The sequence below is a fragment of the Neofelis nebulosa genome, chromosome X (genome assembly GCF_028018385.1).
Source record: "Neofelis nebulosa isolate mNeoNeb1 chromosome X, mNeoNeb1.pri, whole genome shotgun sequence".
Classification (NCBI taxonomy): domain Eukaryota; kingdom Metazoa; phylum Chordata; class Mammalia; order Carnivora; family Felidae; genus Neofelis; species Neofelis nebulosa.
In genome coordinates this window covers 58,488,911-58,507,059 of record NC_080800.1, presented here as the reverse complement: position 1 = coordinate 58,507,059, position 18,149 = coordinate 58,488,911, and the positions used below count along the sequence as shown (strand labels likewise).

Below are 18,149 nucleotides of genomic sequence, written 5' to 3'. Positions count from 1 at the left end.
CTGTAGAATTCTTACACTGCCACAGCCACAATTTTGAGCCACATATGTAGTTTTAAATTTTCTATTAGCCATATTAAAAAGTAAAAAAAGTGAAATTAATTTTACTTAATATATCCAATTTATTGGATTTTAACTCAATATATCCAATATATTATAATTTCAACATGTAATCAATGTAAATATATATTAATAAGATGTTTTACATTGTTTTTTTTTTTTTGGTACCTAAGTCTTTGAAATCTGGTGTGTATTTTACATTTACAGCATATCCTAACTCACATCAGTCTATGTGTAACTCTATTTAGTTAAAAAAAAAACACACACACACAATGGAAAAAGCACCTGGGAACCAATCACTTAAAACAAAACCTAGGACTTTGTAAAAACTTACATCCAATCATGTGGTTCCTTCTCACTCTCACCTCCTATCTCTCCCCCACCCGAGGTAAACTATCCTGAATCTTGTGTTCATCATTCTTTTCATATAATTTTCATATAATTGTATCACATTTATGTGTATTTCCAAAAAGCTTTCTTTAAGAAAAAAACCTTAGCTGTTTGTAACTATATAATGGTTATAATACTGTATTTGATATTTTGGAAATTACTTTTTTCAGTATTCAAATAGGTTTTGCGTAATTATAGGTCCAAGGTGATGTTTCTTTTTAATTTTTTAAAAACGTTTATTTATTTTTGAGAGAGAGACAGACAGAAAGAGCACAAGTGGGGGAGGGGTAGAGAAAGAGAGAGAGAGAGAGAGAGAGAGAGACACGAAATCTGAAGCAGGCTCCAGGCTCCAGAACAGAGCCTAATGCGGGGCTCAAACTCATGAGCTGTGAGATCATGACCTGAGCCGAAGTCCAATGCTCAACCGACTGAGCCACTCAGGCGTCCCATAAGGTGATTTCTGTCTTAAATGCACTTATTACATACATACTATTTTTATTTTTTCAGTTTTATTGAGATATAATTGACATATAACAGATTAGTTTATGGTGTACAAGGTAATGATTTGATATATGTATATATTATTTTAGAATTTATTAATCTTTAAGATGGCTTCTAGTACAGTTGGTTAAATACCATACATATTTCTTTCTAATTACAATGTTATATGGTTTTTGCCTAGCAGCTTTTTAAAAACATTTTTTTTAAATGTTTAATAATTTTTGAGAGAGATGGGGGAGGGGCAGAGAAAGAGGGTGACAAAGGATTTGAAGCAGGCTCCACGCTGACAGCAACAAGCCTGATGTGGCACTCAAACTCATGAGCCGTGAGATCATGACCTGAGCTGAAGTCCGTTGCTCACCGACTGAGCCACCCAGGTACCCCAACTAGCAGCTTTAATGTATAGTTAATAGCTTACTTACTTGGCACCATAGAAGTGACTCCACAGCAATGAGTTTTCTGGATAACTAAAACTTACTCCAATAATAGCAAATTTTGAAATCTGACAGAAATCTTTGTAAAATGTTTTGAGACTTCTTTGTCTTGTCATGTCAGATATAGTTGTCTGTTGAGGACCAAGCATCACTATGAAAATTCCCTACTGGACCATAGAGTGAAGTGCTCAGTGTCTACTAAGGCATACAGGGAAGTTAGAACCCCTACATGAATGATCCCAAGTGACTTTATTTTTCTTGTTCTGTTTTTAGAATTCTGTCTTTACACTAACTATGCCTTCCTTAGGGTATCAGTTTTCTTACATCTAGTAGACCCCTTCTCTCATTAAAAGTTTTTTTTAATGTTTATTTATTTTTGAGAGAGAGACAGAGCACAAGTTGGGGAGGGGCAGAGAGAGAGGGGGAGACACAGATTCCGAAACAGGCTCCAGGCTCTGAGCTGTCAGCACAGAGCCTGATGCAGGGCTCAAACGCACACACTGTAAGATCATGACCTGAGATGAAGTCAGTCGCTTAACTGACTGAGCCACCCAGGCACCTTGACCCCTTCTCTCATTTTAATTGGTTGTCAGACAACTAAGCTCATTATATTAGCAAGCAACCTTTATTTTATATACAACACTAAATCAAGATGCTTAGTAAAGTTGGCACTACTCCTCTCTTATAGGTGTAGAGTGAGAGGCCTCATTGGCTTGAGATTTTGTTTCCAGATCATAGGGCTTTCATCCCACCTCCTGTGAGGTGTCCAGGCTGTGTTCTGGATGTTTGAGGTTGCTAAATAAAAGACCTCTGAATAATCAGGGTATACTGAGAATAAGTATATTTTATTTACAAAACTTGTATTCTGTATTTTCCTGCAAGATGGACAAAATCAGTAACAAACTATCAATAGTAATACCAGTTTGTGATATTCAATTTTTATTCTTTAATTTTTTTTGAGAGGGAAGGTGCAAATAAGCAAGGAGTGGGGAAAGAGAGAGAGAGAGAGAGAGAGAGAGAAGCAGGGCTCATCTGAAACAGGGTTTGTGTTTTTACCTGAAGTGGGGCTCGTGTTCACCTGAAGCTGGGCTCAAGCTCACCCAAAGAGGGGCTCAAGCTCACCTGATGTGGGACTCGAACTTACAAACTGTGAGATCATGACCTGAGCCAAAGTCAGATGCTTAACTAACTGAGCCACCCAGGTGCCCCTCAATTTTTATTCTTTAACTTTGAATTCATTGGAGGGAGAAGCAAAAGAGGTCTCTTAAGCCTTATTTAAACTACAGACTCCACCTTGATCCTAACAGCACTTTACATTTTCTAAGTGCTTTAGTATATATTATCTCTTTTGATCATCACAGTCCTGTGAGATAAGCAGAATAGCTTCTTTTCTCCACTATAAACATGGGTAAGAGACCATGATGTTTGAAAAAAGCATCTTATCCATTTTATCTATAACCTGACAAGTAGATGGATTAGTACTACTCTTATGTTACAGTTGATACTAATAATTACCAATTATTGAGCACCTGTTATGTGCTAGCATTGAATTAGGAATTTTATATTACCTCTAATCCTTATGATATCTTATCAAAGAAAGTATCATTATTGCCTTTATATAATGAGAAAACTTATGCTGAGAGAGGTTATGTGACTTGGCCAAGGCCACAAAGCTAAAAGTAGTAGACCTCGGATTTGAAATTAGGTCTCTGTAATTTTAAATTTGAAATCAGGTCTATGTGGCTTTAAATTCTATGCTATTTCTCTGCAACAAGGTGTCCGAGAGAGAAATCAAGGGTCAGAAAGATTGCTTGATAATATCAACTGAGTTTTCTTTCTTGTATATATATTTCAACCATATACTGGCAGCTTTACTGTACTAAATTTGGGCCTTATTTCTGATAGCTTCTGGATTTTGAATACTATGCTAGGGGATGGGGAGAAGAGATTAGATTCAAAATGCTGAACTGAAACTTGAAAACAACCTGAGTTAAAATATTTGTACCACAAATATACTCCTCTCCCTTAAGCAAGTTACAGTGTAAACCTAAGTTTGTAAAGTTTTGGAGATGACTTGTAAAGATAATGCACTATACAAACCAATGACTCTGTGACTCATGAAAGAAGTTTGTCTTTGCGGGGCACCTGGGTGGCTCAGTCGGTTATGCGTTGGACTTTGGCTCAGGTCATGATCTCATGGTTCATGAGTTCGAGCCCCGTGTCCGGCTCGGCTGGCTCCGTGCTGACAGGTTGGAGCCTGGAGCCCACTTCAGATTCCGTGTCTCCCTCTCTCTCTGAGCCTCCCCTGTTCATGCTCTGTCTTTCTCTGTCTCAAAAATAAATAAACATTGAAAAAACAATAAAAAAAGAAGTTTGTCTTTGCTTTTGAACAGAGATTTAAATGTGTAACATGAAATATAAAATTTCATTTCTGAAAGCATGCAATTCATACTTTAAAATTTGATCATTTCAATGTAGTTTCTTTTTTTAAATAAATGAAATATATCTGAAATTTGAGGAGAGAATAAAATTGCTGTATTTACAATAGCTGAACACACTGTCAGGAGATACTGTGAAGCTATCATGAGGTACACATTCTTTTTCCATTTCCTTTTTAAGAAGCCATATTTCTAAACAGATCAGGATCAAAACATAGAGAATTACCAAGTCAATCTTCTTCCAGCTCTTCTGGCACAATGTAAGATAATGATGTGCTGAATTTCATCTACCTGACACTACTAACTTTCCGCTGTAGGCTAGGCCTATGAGTTGTTTTGCTATAGAGAGAAGAGATCTTGCACAAAGCCACCTTCTAATTAGTACACTATTTAACAAATAGCATAGGTTGCTTAGAACCCTGGCTTGGCATATGTAGTACCTAAGTGAGGCTAGACCCTCAAGAACTGACCTAAATTACTACAGTACTAGATTCATTAAAGAGGGTATATACTGGAAGCAGTGCTAAAATGCAGCTAAGAAAAAAATAAATAAAATGAAGCTAAGACTCATAAGTCTATATATAGCAAAGCATCCTTGGTACTTAATTATTTCAAAAATAGCTCTCTCTACATTTCTGAACATGTTAATGGCATAGGATCTATGTCTTCTAAATCAGCTTGGAATCCTAAACAAGAAAGAAAGTAGGATCAATCATTGATTTCAAATTATATTGAGGTTCTAAATGTATTTTGCTACCTTGCACCAGAGATAACTAAATAGAATATCAGAGAGGGGCACCTGGGTGGCTCAGTCGGTTAAGCAACTGACTTTGGCTCAGGTCATGATCTCGTGGTTCATGAGTTCGAGCCCCACATTGGGCTCTGTGATGACAGCTCAGAGCCTGGAGCCTGCTTTGGATTCTGTGTCTCCCTCTCTCACTCTGCCCCTCCCCCTGCTCAAAAATGAATACACTAAAAAAATTTTTTTAGAATATCAGGGAAATTAAAACTGCTACAAAAGTTAAAAAAACATTACACATGGCTTATATATCTTGTATTTAGTAGAAAGGAAGAGTTGTGTTGGCCTAGCTAGTATTTCTTTCTCAAGTGTACAGAGGGTAGAAGAGAGACACAGTGAGGTGTGGAAGATGCCAAGATAATTTGGGACTAAAATACCATTTATCAAATGTCTGAGTGGGCATTTGAAAGCTTCTCAGGCAGTTCTGGGATCTTAACACATTTTCTCTGCCCAATGGTTCTGGCTTTCCTCAGTCCTTCTTCCAAGCTCCTACATTACATACTGGTTTTTATTTAAGCCATGAGGAGAGCTAACAGACCTAGGGGATTTGGTTAGCCTTTGCATTTGCTGGTCCCTTTGTCAGAATTGCACTTTCTACTTTTCTTTATTCAAGTCCTATACAGGGAGAAGATATTTGCAAATGACATATCAGATAAAGGGTTAGTACCCAAAATCTACAAAGAACTTATGAAACTCAACACCCAAAAAACAAATAATCCAGTGAAGAAATGGGCAAAAGACATGAATAGACACTTCTCCAAAAAAGACATCCAGATGGCCAACCGACACATGAAAAAATGTTCCACATCACTCATCATCAGGGAAATACAAATCAAAACCATATTGGATACCACCTCACACCTGTCAGAATGACTAACAGTAAGAACTTAGGCAACAACAGATGTTGGTGAGGATACGGAGAAAGGATCTCTTTTGCATTGTTGGTGGGAATGCAAGCTGGTACAGCCACTTGGGAAAACAGCATGGAGGTTCCTCAAAAAACTAAAAATAGAACTACCCTACGACCCAGCAACTGCACTACTAGGCATTTATCCAAGGGATACAGGTGTGCTGCTTCCAAGGGACACATGCACCCCCATGTTTATAGCAGCACTATCAACAATAGCCAAAGTATGGAAAGAACCCAAATGTCCATCGATGGATGAATGGATAAAGAAGATGTGGTATATATATACAATGGAGTATTACTCAGCAATCAAAAGGAATGAAATCTTGCCATTTGCAACTACGTGGATAGAACTGGAGGGTTTTATACTAAGTGAAATTAGTCAGAGAAAGACAAAAATCATATGACTTCACTCATATGAGGACTTTAAGAGACAAAACAGATGAACATAAGGCAAGGGAAACAAAAATAATATAAAAACAGGGAGGGGGACAAAACAAAAGAGACTCATAAATATGGAGAACAAACTGAGGGTTGCTGGAGGGGTTGTGGGAGGGGGGATGGGCTAAATGGGTAAGGGGAATTAAGGAATCTACTGAAATCATTGCTTCACTATATACTAACTAATTTGGATGTAAATTTTAAAAAATAAAAAATAAAGTTAAATTTAAAAAAAAGTCCTATTCATCCTCCAAAATTCAATTCAAATTTCATTCCCTCCATCCATTCATGTATGCATGCCTAGTATATGCCAGCCATTGTGTGCTTCTCCTTGGAGATGTATTTAATGTATTGGATTGGCCATTCTGTGACTCCCTCCTGTATGCTTCCACTGCAATCTCATACCTCCATATAAATACTAATCACCTCTGGGAATTATTTACAAGATCCTCTTTTATGAAGACCATGGGCTTCCAGAACTAAGGAACTTTATCTTAATCATTTTTGTATCCCTGCGTGTAATATAGCACAGTGCCTTGCACATAGTAGATGGTTAGTAAATCTCTAGCTATTCATTTATATTTGTTATTTTCTACTGACTCATCTAACTTGACTCTCAATCTTTCTATTCCTATTACTCTACTAAAACTGCTCTCATCACTGTTGCCAACAACATCCTTCTTACTGATTTCAGTAGATGGGTGAGGCACACGTTTCCATTGGCTTTACTAAGTTGGATAATTGTAAGCTAGAGCTGCTAGCCATCTTTCCCATTTTATAGGGAGAATCTGCCTGAAGAATGAGGTGAATACAAAGGAAAGCAGAGCTGAGAGAGTACTGGTGAGATCACATGAGCTCCAAGGTTCAGCCACATCTTAAGCCAGCTTCATCAAGGACTTTACAGTTAAATAAACCAATAAATCCCATGTCCTCTTCTTTTTATTATTATTATTTTTAAAAATTTACACCCAAGTTAGTTAACATATAATGTAATAATGATTTCAGGAACAGAATTTAGTGATTCATCCCAACAAATGTCCTCCTTAATGCCCCTTGCCCATTTAGCCCCCACTCACCCAAAACCACTCCAGCAACCCTCAATTTGTCCTCTGTATTTAAGTCTCTTATGGTTTGTTTTCCTCTCTGTTTTTATATTATTTTTGCTTCCCTTCCTCTATGTTCATCTGTTTTGTGTCTTTTTTTTTTTTTAATATTTATTCATTTTGAGAGACAGAGACAGAACGCAAGCAGGGGAGGGGCAAAGAGAGGAGACACAGAATCCAAAGGAGGCTCCAGGCTATGAACTGTAAGTCCAGAGAACAATGTGGAGCTTGAACCCACAAACCATGAGATCATGACCTGAGTGGAGGTTGGATGCTGAACCGACTGAACCACCCTGGTGCCCCTCATCTGTTTTGTATCTGAAATTCCACATATGAATGATATTTGTCTTATGATATTTGTCTTTCTCTGACTGACTTACTTCACTTAGCATAATACACTCTAGTTCTATCCACGTTGTTGCAAATGGCAAGATTTCATTTTTTTAAATCTCTGAGTAATATTCCATTGTATATATATACCACATCTTCTTTATCCATTCATCAGTAGATGGACATTTGGCCATGCCCTCTTCCTTAGAAAAAAAGATCTTAATACAGTTTAGGCCAGCTATCTGTCACTTGTAACTGAGAGAGTCCTAACCTAGCTAATGATCTCCATATCCATATTTCCAGCCCAGATATTTTCCTGAGCTTCAGATGCATATCCCCAACTGCTTACAAGTTTTTTCTTCTTGAATTTCACACAAGTACCTGAAACTTAAAACCTGTTTAAAACCACACATCTTCCTTTTCTGATTGTTATCTCAGTGACTAGTATAGCACTTTGCCAGAAACCTGGGTGGCTTCCTTGAATCCTCATTTTCTCCCTTCAAACAAACCACCAAGTCCTAATTTTTTCCTAAATAAACCTGTCTGGGGCTCCGGGGTGGCTCTGTCGGTTAAGCTTCTGACTTCGGCTCAGGCCATGATCTCATGGTTTGTGAGTTTGAGCCCTGCATCAGGCTCTGTGCTGACAGCTCAGAGCCTGGAGCCTGTTTCAGATTCTGTGTGTCCCTCTCTCTCTGCCCTTCTCGCACTCACTCTCTGTCTCTCTTAAAAATAAAATAAACATTAAAATTTTTTAAAAATAAACCTGTCTACTTCTGTTTCCATTGCTGCTACACTAATTAAGTCACCATCATTTCTTATGTGTACCATTGTAACAGCCTCCTAACTGGCTTCTTTGTTTCCCTTATGCCACTTCTAGTCCATTTTCTCTCCATTTTTTCCACTTTTTAATTATATTTTAAATAAATTATAGTAACACATGCTTATTGTAACAAGTCAAACAGTATAGAACTAAAGAAAGAACCACTTAAGAGCTATCCCTTTCCCATCCAACCTCTTTCCACCTGATGTAATCAATAATCCAGAGTTTGGTGTTTCTGCTTTCCACATCTGTTTCTATGTTTATATCCATATATCTGTATATATAAAAATTTTAGGGGGTTAATATCTTTCTTTTTTTATATAAAAATGGGATTATATGTTACAGATTATTCTGAAACTTGATTTTGATTACCTAGCAAAAGAACATGGGTATTCTTTCAGTCCATACATAACATTCTAACATACTCATTTTAATAGCGGCATAGTATTCAATAGTATAGCTATGTCATAATTTACTCAACCATTTCCCTGCATGTAGATACTAGGGTTATCCCTCTTTTTGCCACTGAAACAGTGCTATAATGAATATCCTTGTACATATGACCTAGGTACTGGTATTCTTATTTCTGTATGATAGATTCCCTAAACTGTAAATGCTAGATTATAAAGGTATCCTAATGTTTAATTTGACTGGAGATGTATTAATATCCAAAATGGGTGTAACAATTTGTGTTCTCAAATATGATATATCACATTAACAGAATGAAGGGTAAAAATCATATGATCATCTCAATAGATTCAGAAAAGCATTCAACAAAATTCAACATTCTTTCATGATAAAAATTCTTCATAAATTAGGTATAGAAAGAATGTATCTCAACATAAGAAAGGCTATATATTACAAGCTCACAGCTAACATCACACTTAACAGCAAAAAGCTAAAAAAACTTTTCCTCTACGATCAGGAAAAAGATGAGGATGCCCATTCTCACCAATTCTTTCAACATAGTACTTGAAGTCCTATAGCTAGAGCAATTACACAAGAAAAATAAATGAAAGGCATACAACTGGGAATGGAAAAAGCAAAATTGCCTCTGTCTGCTGATGATATAAACCTATATATAGAAAACTCCACCAAAAACACCTGTTAGAAATAACAAATGAATTCAGTTAAGTTGTACGATACAAAATGAACATATAAAAGTCTCTTTCTATACACTATCAATGAACTATTCAAAAAATAAATTAAGAAAAAGATCCCATTTACTATAGCATCAAAAAGAACAAAATACTTAAGAACAAATTTAACCAAGGAAGTGAAATATCACTACACTGAAAACTATGAAATGCTGATAACAGAAATTGAAAAAGACACACAAAAAAGTAGAAAGATACCCTTGTATTCTTGGATTGGAAGAATTGATGTTGTTAAAATGTTCATATTATACAAAGCCACCTAAAGATTCAATCCTATCTCTGTCAAAATTCCAATAATTTTTTTTTCCACAGAAATAGGAAAAACAATCCTAATATTCATATGGAACCACAAAAGGCCCCAAGCAATCTTAAACCAAAAGAAGAAAGCTGAAGGCATTACATTTCCTGATTTCTAAACATATTACAAAGGTATGGTAAACAAAACAGCATGGTACTGGCACAAAAAAAGTCATATAGACCAATGGAACAGAATAGAAAGCCCAGAAATAAATTATGCATTTACAGGCTACCAATATTCAACAAGGATGCCAAGAGCACACCATGGGGAGAGGATAGTCTTTCAATAAATGATACTAGGAAAACTGGATATGCACATGCAAAGGAATGAAATTGGACCCTTACCTCACAGGACAGAAAAATCAACTCAAAATAGATTAGAGTTAAACATAGACCTAAAATTGTAAAACAACTAGAAGAAACCATAGGGAAAACATGAACTTTTTATTGGTCTCCTGCTCCCCAAAGGGTACACTGATTCTGCTGCCTCAAAGCCTCAAAACTGATGTCATTGGTCTCAGACACCCCTTTGCCCTCCACAAACCTGCAGGTGGTGGTCTTTTGGATGGTATACATGGAATTTCTGCTGTCTAGGGTGTCACCAAGATTGAAATCATCTGTCTTCCAGCAGGTGATAGTAGGTGGTAATTTCAGTCTCCAGCTTGGCCTTGATGTTCAGCAGGGCCTTGCACTCCTGGGTGTCTCTAAACAAGTCTGGGACAGCTCTGACTTCAAGTGCAGCAGGACTACATTGAGCTGTTCCATCTGCACAGTGAGTAGGCTTCCACTTCCCTCAGTTGTTTTCCAAGCTGGCCTTTAGATTCTCATGGAGTCCAGGGTGATTTCCCAGGAGCGAGTCACATGTATCAGCCCCATGAGCATTATCTCAGCCACTCCTATCTCAGCAGTCTGTGAGGTGATCACTGTGGTGCTCTCCTCAATTTTCTGGGACCAAGCTGGTACTTGTCCAGCTCCTTTTAGTTCTTCTGAGCCAGCTTGTCTTACTGGGCCTGGATGTCCACCATGATCTTGCTGAGGTTCTGAGATTTGGGGGCATCCAACTCCACGGTCAACCTACAATTGTCAATCAGGTTTTGTAGACCCTTTACTTCTTCCTCATGGTTCTTCTTCATGAAGAGCAGCTTCTCCCTGAGAGTCTCAATTTCCATCTTCAGCTGCAGCTGAGTGACATTGGTGTCTTCGATGACATCACAGAGCCCATGGATGTCATTCTCCACAGACTGGTGCATGGCCAACTCAGTACTTGAGTCTGAAGTCATCAGTAGCAAGACAAGCATTGTCAGTCTTCAGAACAATGCAGGCAATGCCCACAGAATTTGTATAGATCTGAGCCCTCAACTCCTCGATGGTCTTGAGGTATTGCCCCATTCTCTGACCTGGGGTGCCTTCTTTTCCAGGTGTTCACAGATTTTAAACTCTAGTTTCTGATTATCAGCCTCCAGGCTCCTCACCCTCTCTAAGTAGGAGGATGGGTGGTCATTCAGGTCTTTCATGATTTCCTTCTCACCATGGATATCCCCTATGCTCACCAGGCCCCCAGTCATCCCTGTAGTCAGACCCCCAGACCTCCAGCCACCCTGTAAACTGGTGGAACAGGACACAGAGATCCAGGAGCCTGAGTCCCTGGTGCCTCATAAATGTTGGCCACACCGCTGACAGGCCAGATCTGATGGATGGGCAACTGCACAGGGCCAAGGGACTAATAGTTGGAGGAGAAGGTAGAGTGAATGGTGAAGCTCATGCTGTTCAGGGAGGAAGACAAGATGCCAGGGCTCAGGATCAGGCTGTCAGAAAAAAGCTTCTTGATACTGGCCTGGGCAATAATTTTTTGGATATGATCTCAAAAGTACAGGTGGCAAAAGCAAAAACACACAAGTGGAATTGCATCAAATTAAAAAGCTTCTGCACAGCAAAGGAAACAATCAGCAGAGTGAAGAGACAATCTATGAAATGGGGGAAAATATACATCTGGTTAGGGGTAGTATCCAAAATATGTAAGGAATTCAAACAACTCAATAGCAAATAATAATAAAAATGAAATAAATAATAACAAACTGATTTAAAAATGGGCAAAGGACCTGAATAGACAGTTTTCCAAAGAAGACCTACAAATGGCCAACAGATACATAAGATGCTCAACATCACTAATCACCAGGGAAATGCAAATCAAAACCACAATGGGATGTTACCTCACACCTGTTAGGATGGCTCTAATCAAAAAGATAAGAGACAACAAGTGTTTGTTAGGATGTGGAGAAAAGGGAACCTTTGTGCACTGTTGGTAGGAATGTAAATCAGTACAACCATTATGGAAAATAGGTTCCTCAAAAGTTAAAACTAGAAATACCATGTAATTCAACAATCTTACTTCTGGGTGTATATACAAAGAAAATGAAATCAGTATCTTGAAGAGATATCTACATTCTCATGTTTGTTGCAGCATTAGTCATAATAGCCAACATATGGAAACAACCTAAGTATCAAATAAATGGAAAAAGCAAATGTAATCACACACACATGTGATATAATATTATTCAGCTTAAAAAAAAGAGGGAAACCCTGCCATTTACAACAAGGATGAACCTGGAAGATATTACTCTAAGTTAAATAAACCAGATACTAGAAAGACAAATACTGCATGATATTGCTTATATGTAGAATCTAAAGAATTAAACTCATAGAAGCAGAATAAAATGGTCACCAGGAGCTGGGTGTTAGGGGAAATGCAGAGGTATTGGTCAAAGGGTACAAAGTTTCAGTTATGGAGGATGAAAAATGCATGGCATGATGACTATAGTTAATATTACTGTATATATTATGCTTGGAATTTGTTGAGTAGATCTTAAGTGTTCTCATCACAAAAAAGAGGGAACTATGTTAGGTGATGGAAATGTTAATTAGTTTGTGGTAATTATTTCACAATGTATATGTATATCAAATGTCACATTGTATACCCTAAGTATATACAATTTTCATTTGTCAATTATACCTCAATAAAGCTGGAAAAAAACAATTTATATTCTTTCCACAAATTTTTGTTTTTTCCCACCTTCTAATTAGCATGGGATGCTATTATATTATAAAATTATTGCTAATGTATTTGGGTGAGGGGTAGAAAAAGGACATATCATACATGTTTTATTTATTTAAAAAATTAATTTTCTTATTTTAAATTAGTAATACATGTAGATATTTTAAAAATTCAAAGAAGGAGCACCTGGGTAGCTCAGTCAAACATCTATCTTTGGCTCAGGTCATGATCTCACGGTTTGTGAGTTTGAGCCCGCCTTGGGCTCTCTGCTGCCAGCGCAGAGCCCGCTTCAATCCTCTCCCTCCTCTCTCTCAAAAATAAATAAAACATTAACAAAATAAAAAAGTTCAAAAATAAAAATAATTACAAAAATAAAAAATTCAAAAGATACAGAAATATGAAAATTAACTTTCCCTTCACTGCAACTTTAAACACTCAGTTTTCTTCCTCCAAGCAACCAGTTACCAGTTATAGATTTATCATAATTTATTTCACCATTTCCTAAATAATGGGCATTTACATTATTTCCAATTCTCTGCTCTTTCAAATATTACAGCAAAGAATATCACTGTTGATAACTGATTTCCCATATGTGAGTATGTCTAGAAGTAAAAGTGGAATTGCTGGATCATAGTATATGCATTTAGCATTTGAAAATATTATCCATATAATCTATTTTTGACATTAATCTTGTGCTACCCCATTGCCTTTAGGATGATTTATATGCTTCAAAAAAATATGGATTCCAAGTTCCTGTATGATTTGTGCCCTGTTGGCCAGCTCATTTATCACTTCCTCTTTAGAAATCTATACTAACCATACAAACTTGTTTTGGTTCCTCAAATGAACCAAGCTCCTCTTACTCTAAGCCTCCCTCATTTACCCTTCCCTCAAACCTTCACATGGCTAACTCTTTAGCATCAGTCAGGTTGCTGCTCAGATGTCACCCCCATTAGGAGAACTTCTTTGACCTCCCAGGTGTAGATCAGGTACTGATGTGTCCCATAGCACCACGGTGCTTACCCTATTATATCACTTACTATACTATGTTGAAACTATCCAACTGTGAGCTTGATGAGGGTAGGGTCTTGTTGAACTCTTGTGTCCCTAGTTGTCCAAAGAGAGAGCAATAAACATTTATTCAAACATTTACTCAATAATAATTTATTTGAATGAATGAATGAAAAAAAGAAGGAAGCTCCAGTAGCTCCTCACTTGTAAGACAAAAGAGGCCCTCCAGGTTTAGGAGTAGAATCTAGAGTAAGGCAGTGTTGCATAAGTAATCCACTACAAATTCAACAGGAGCCATCTGCCTACACATCTACATCTGCCTGTGATATTTTGAGAAGCCATACAAAGGGAGCTGACAGTTTAACACTTAGCCAAGAGATTAACCTTCTTACAGCCTTCACTTCTTAAAACCATATGCATGTTCTTAATCCTTACTGAGTCTCTTTACAGACGCTAATGAAAAGGCTCATTTCACCATCCAAACTGAAAGAAACCCTGAGTATTTAAATTTCACCATCCAAACTGAAAGAAACCCTGAGTATTTAATCGTGTAAACATCTAATTGACTAAAACTACCTTAGATATTATCATTATATTATAGAAATCAGGAATAGTTAGGAACAAACTATAAGAGAATTAGAAGGAAACGATTAGATCACCTATTCTAGTAGCCAAACATTTTTTTCTTAACCTAATATATCTGAGGAATATGATATGATCTCATCAGTAATAGTATTCTCACTATAATGTTCTTAATGGGGTGCAGAGTGGTCAGAATGTCCAGGGCTGTGTATACCTTGAAGAAACCTCCTTAGATGATTATGAATTCTTACACCAGAGTCGAGAGTCACTGATTCTAGTTTAACCTTTATAAAAAACTATGATCAGAGAAGTAAAGACTTACCCAAGATCATCATGCTAGTATGCTAATAGCAGAACTGGGACTATAATCAGGGTCTCCTGACTTAAAGTTCATCATTTTTCATAATATTTAGAAACAAATAACTAGATGGAATTTAAGACAGAGTGAGGCAGACCAGAAGTACCGTTAGTGAACCTCAGGTCAAGTGGGCCTCTGACCTCTTTTAGGCAAGAAATTCCTCAAAGATATCTGACCTTTACAGCATTTTCTCATGGAAGGCAGGCATGTTCACATTTTACCTTACATGATGCTGAATTACTTATGCTTGTTATAAGGAGTATATATTATTTTTTATTTCAAAAATTTCATAAATATTTTTAAGCAGCCTAGTCTTTAACTAACTTTTACACTCAGTTCACTTTAGGACTTACGTACTGAGGAAAGGAATTTGATAGTTATATCAACTGTAGAGCTTGGTACAATGTCTTACAGGTAGTTGGTATTCTAAAAATGCTTGTCAACCGAGTGGCAGTAGCAAAAGCTTATGGAGATCATCTATTGCAGAGCTAGTCCCATCAATGAAAATATAGCTTTAAAGGGCATTTAAGAGTATGAGCAAGCTAAGACATTTTAGCTTAATGACTTATTTGATAGAAAGCCATTTTCCAGAGGGTTCTGCTGTGGGCACTTATGCTGTTGGCTTTCATGACCAGTAGACAACCTTGGGGACTCTCTATCTGAAATCAACAATCCTTTTCAAGTGTACACACATGGTAAACTCTCAAAAGCTTTAAGTTAGTCTTGTGAACAAGCCCTTGTAAGCTCTCAAAATGATTTTAGTCTCTCTCATTTGATAACACCACAGAGATGGCTTACTGAAAAGCAATCAATATAAGAGCAATACTAGACTGAGGGCACATATTAATTCTAACTAACATTTGTATAGGTACAAAGTCTGTTTCTTTGAGGCCATAGCCTTTCATATTCATCTGTATCAATTTAATGGTAGCTATGCCCTATTTCATCGTTATTTTTAAGAAACAAAGGAAAAAGGATATATTTCCATCTTGTTTCTCCACTTTACTCTTTTATAATAGCAAAAAAGGATATTTTTTTGGTCTGTCCAAAAGTAAACTACAAAGACGAGATACTGACAAAAAGGGACACATATATACAGCCAGACAGACAGTAAGAGAATGACACAGAACTGTACATATGTGATCATGTCTTGTTATGAGGTAGACCATAGCTTGAGGCTTGGAGGCTTCTTCCTATGGGCTTGGATACAATCAGTGAGCACAACAAGAGACAATCTAGTTGAAAGGGAGTACATTTGCAAAAATGTAATGTGTTATCTATACTTAATTTTACCCAAAAGGCAGAGAAGTGATATATAATGGGTTATCTATGAATTAATGAGTGTGTGTCTAAAATACCTGGAATACCATGCTATTATATGTGTTTTCTGGAGAGAATATAGTAATAGCAGTTAATAATTTCTGAAACATTTTTGCATACACTAACACTTTTGATTATTACAACAATGGCATTAGGTAAGCAAAGCTAATTTTCCCCTATTTTAAAGCTATGGAAACTGAAGCTCAGAGGGATGTCATTCTTTCAAGGTCATATGGCTGCTAAGGTGGCAATGACATCAGAATTGGGATCCAGAAATTGCGACTAAGGCTAGTATCTTTTCTATTACACCATGCTTCACTTTTTTATTCTTTCACTAGGTCAGAAATATGGGAGGAGGTCTGTTGTGGACAGATATTAATATTCTGATTGACTCCTGAAAATGTTCCTACAGGAAGGGAACAGATGGTTTTATAATAAAACTTATGAAATATGGAAACCACCTCCATGGGAATTCTGAATTCATATTATGTGATACTAAGACCTCATGACAGTCTGAATATACTCTACATTTCATTCTAACTAGAAAATAAAATTCTGCAGATTTCTGGAGAACCCAGCAAAAGATGACCAAGCAAGTCACCTAGAGCTATTATTACTTCGGAAACACATCACAAGGATGGGTCTCAGCAGGAAATCCTGGCACAGATTTCTGGAACAATTGTGACTCACAACACCTACAATGAAGGGATCATGCTTTCTTTACAGAACAAGACAGCTAAAAGACTTCATGTAATTAGCAAAAATTAACTTTGAACCTGTATCAAATGCTTCATATTGGAGGAGAACTGACTCTGTGTTTGGGATTCTTGCTTCCTATTCAATGCCTTCATTTATAGAGTAATCCAAAAGAAGAAACTGAGATGAATGAATCCAATAATTTCTTGAATGGCGGGTCAAAAAGATTGGATATGTCCTGAATATGGCTACTGACATTTTTAAAGGAAAGGTATACTATGCCCGTGCTTATAATCAACTAGTTTAGTAGTCCAGTGAAAACAAGAAAAAAGATTTCTATAGCTTGATTTATTCTTGGTGAATTTAGGCAGGTTCCTAAGGATCACTACATACTTTGCTTCTCTAAAGTGCGAATCAACTATTTGTCAAATTTTTTTCTCCCATAGGGATTAGTGAAGATCATCAAGCTTAATTTCTATAGTTCCTAAATAGAAAATCTAGACTCCTTCTTTTCCCCATTTGTTTTCTCAGTCATTCATTTAACAAATATTTGGGTGTATTCTATGTGCTGGTGCTGTGTAAGGTAAAACTCCAGGACCTTCTTTGAGTAATCTACCTTTGCTTTATTTTTACCTACTGCCTATAAATGTACCTGCTTCCTCATTAAAGTGTAAGCTTCTCTGAGGGTCTTATTAATCTTTATACATTTTTCTGGTAGTGCCTAGAGGCGTGTTAAATAACAACAACATAAAGTTTTGGGAATTGAAGTGAAATTAAAGGATAGAAACAGATAAAAAAATGTATAAAGGAAATAGAACTAATTTTCCTGTTTCTTTTTAAACTTAACCTTATTTTTGACCTTTGAAAAATATTTTCTCAGTGAAATCTTTGTCATGTTCTTAAATGTTCAAAGTAAATGACTTTTTCATTGACAATTGCAATACAAATATGAGGTGGGTAACTAAATTTTTATTATAATTTATCAGTAACTTCTGGATTTAGAATCAACATCTGATTGTTTTATTTTTTTAAGGCATCCACTCTGATTTGCTTACCCCACCCTACATTTTCCTGTGTTCAGTTTATAGATTCACTTTTGAATGAGAAGTTATTATTTGAAAGAGAAGTTATTTATTTTTATAAAGCAGTCAGCTTATTCTCTTGAGATACAGTGATATACAATGTAGACTTATATATCCACCTGCCTCCTTAGGTATATACTTTGTTGTGTAATAGACAATTCAAATGTAGGATGCCTAAGTGAAACTTTTCTAGTTTCAAGTTTTTATTTAAATTACAGATAGTTAACATGCAGTGTAATATTAGTTTCAGATGTAGAATACAGTGATTCATCACTTACATAAACACCCAGCGCTCATCACAAGTGCCTTCCTTAACCTGTCACCCAATTAACCAATCCCCCTGACCACTACTACCCCTCCAGCAATGCTTAGTT

At 36.7% G+C, this 18,149-nt stretch overlaps 1 protein-coding gene and 1 pseudogene across 5 annotated transcripts in view; both read right to left on the bottom strand.

Annotated features, from left to right (window-relative positions):
- The window catches only part of EDA (ectodysplasin A), a 402,767-nt gene that overhangs the window by 99,047 nt on the left and 285,571 nt on the right, over positions 1-18,149 (bottom strand). The gene's annotated exons all lie outside the window — the stretch shown is intronic.
- Positions 9,949-11,688, bottom strand: LOC131502979 (keratin, type I cytoskeletal 18-like; annotated as a pseudogene).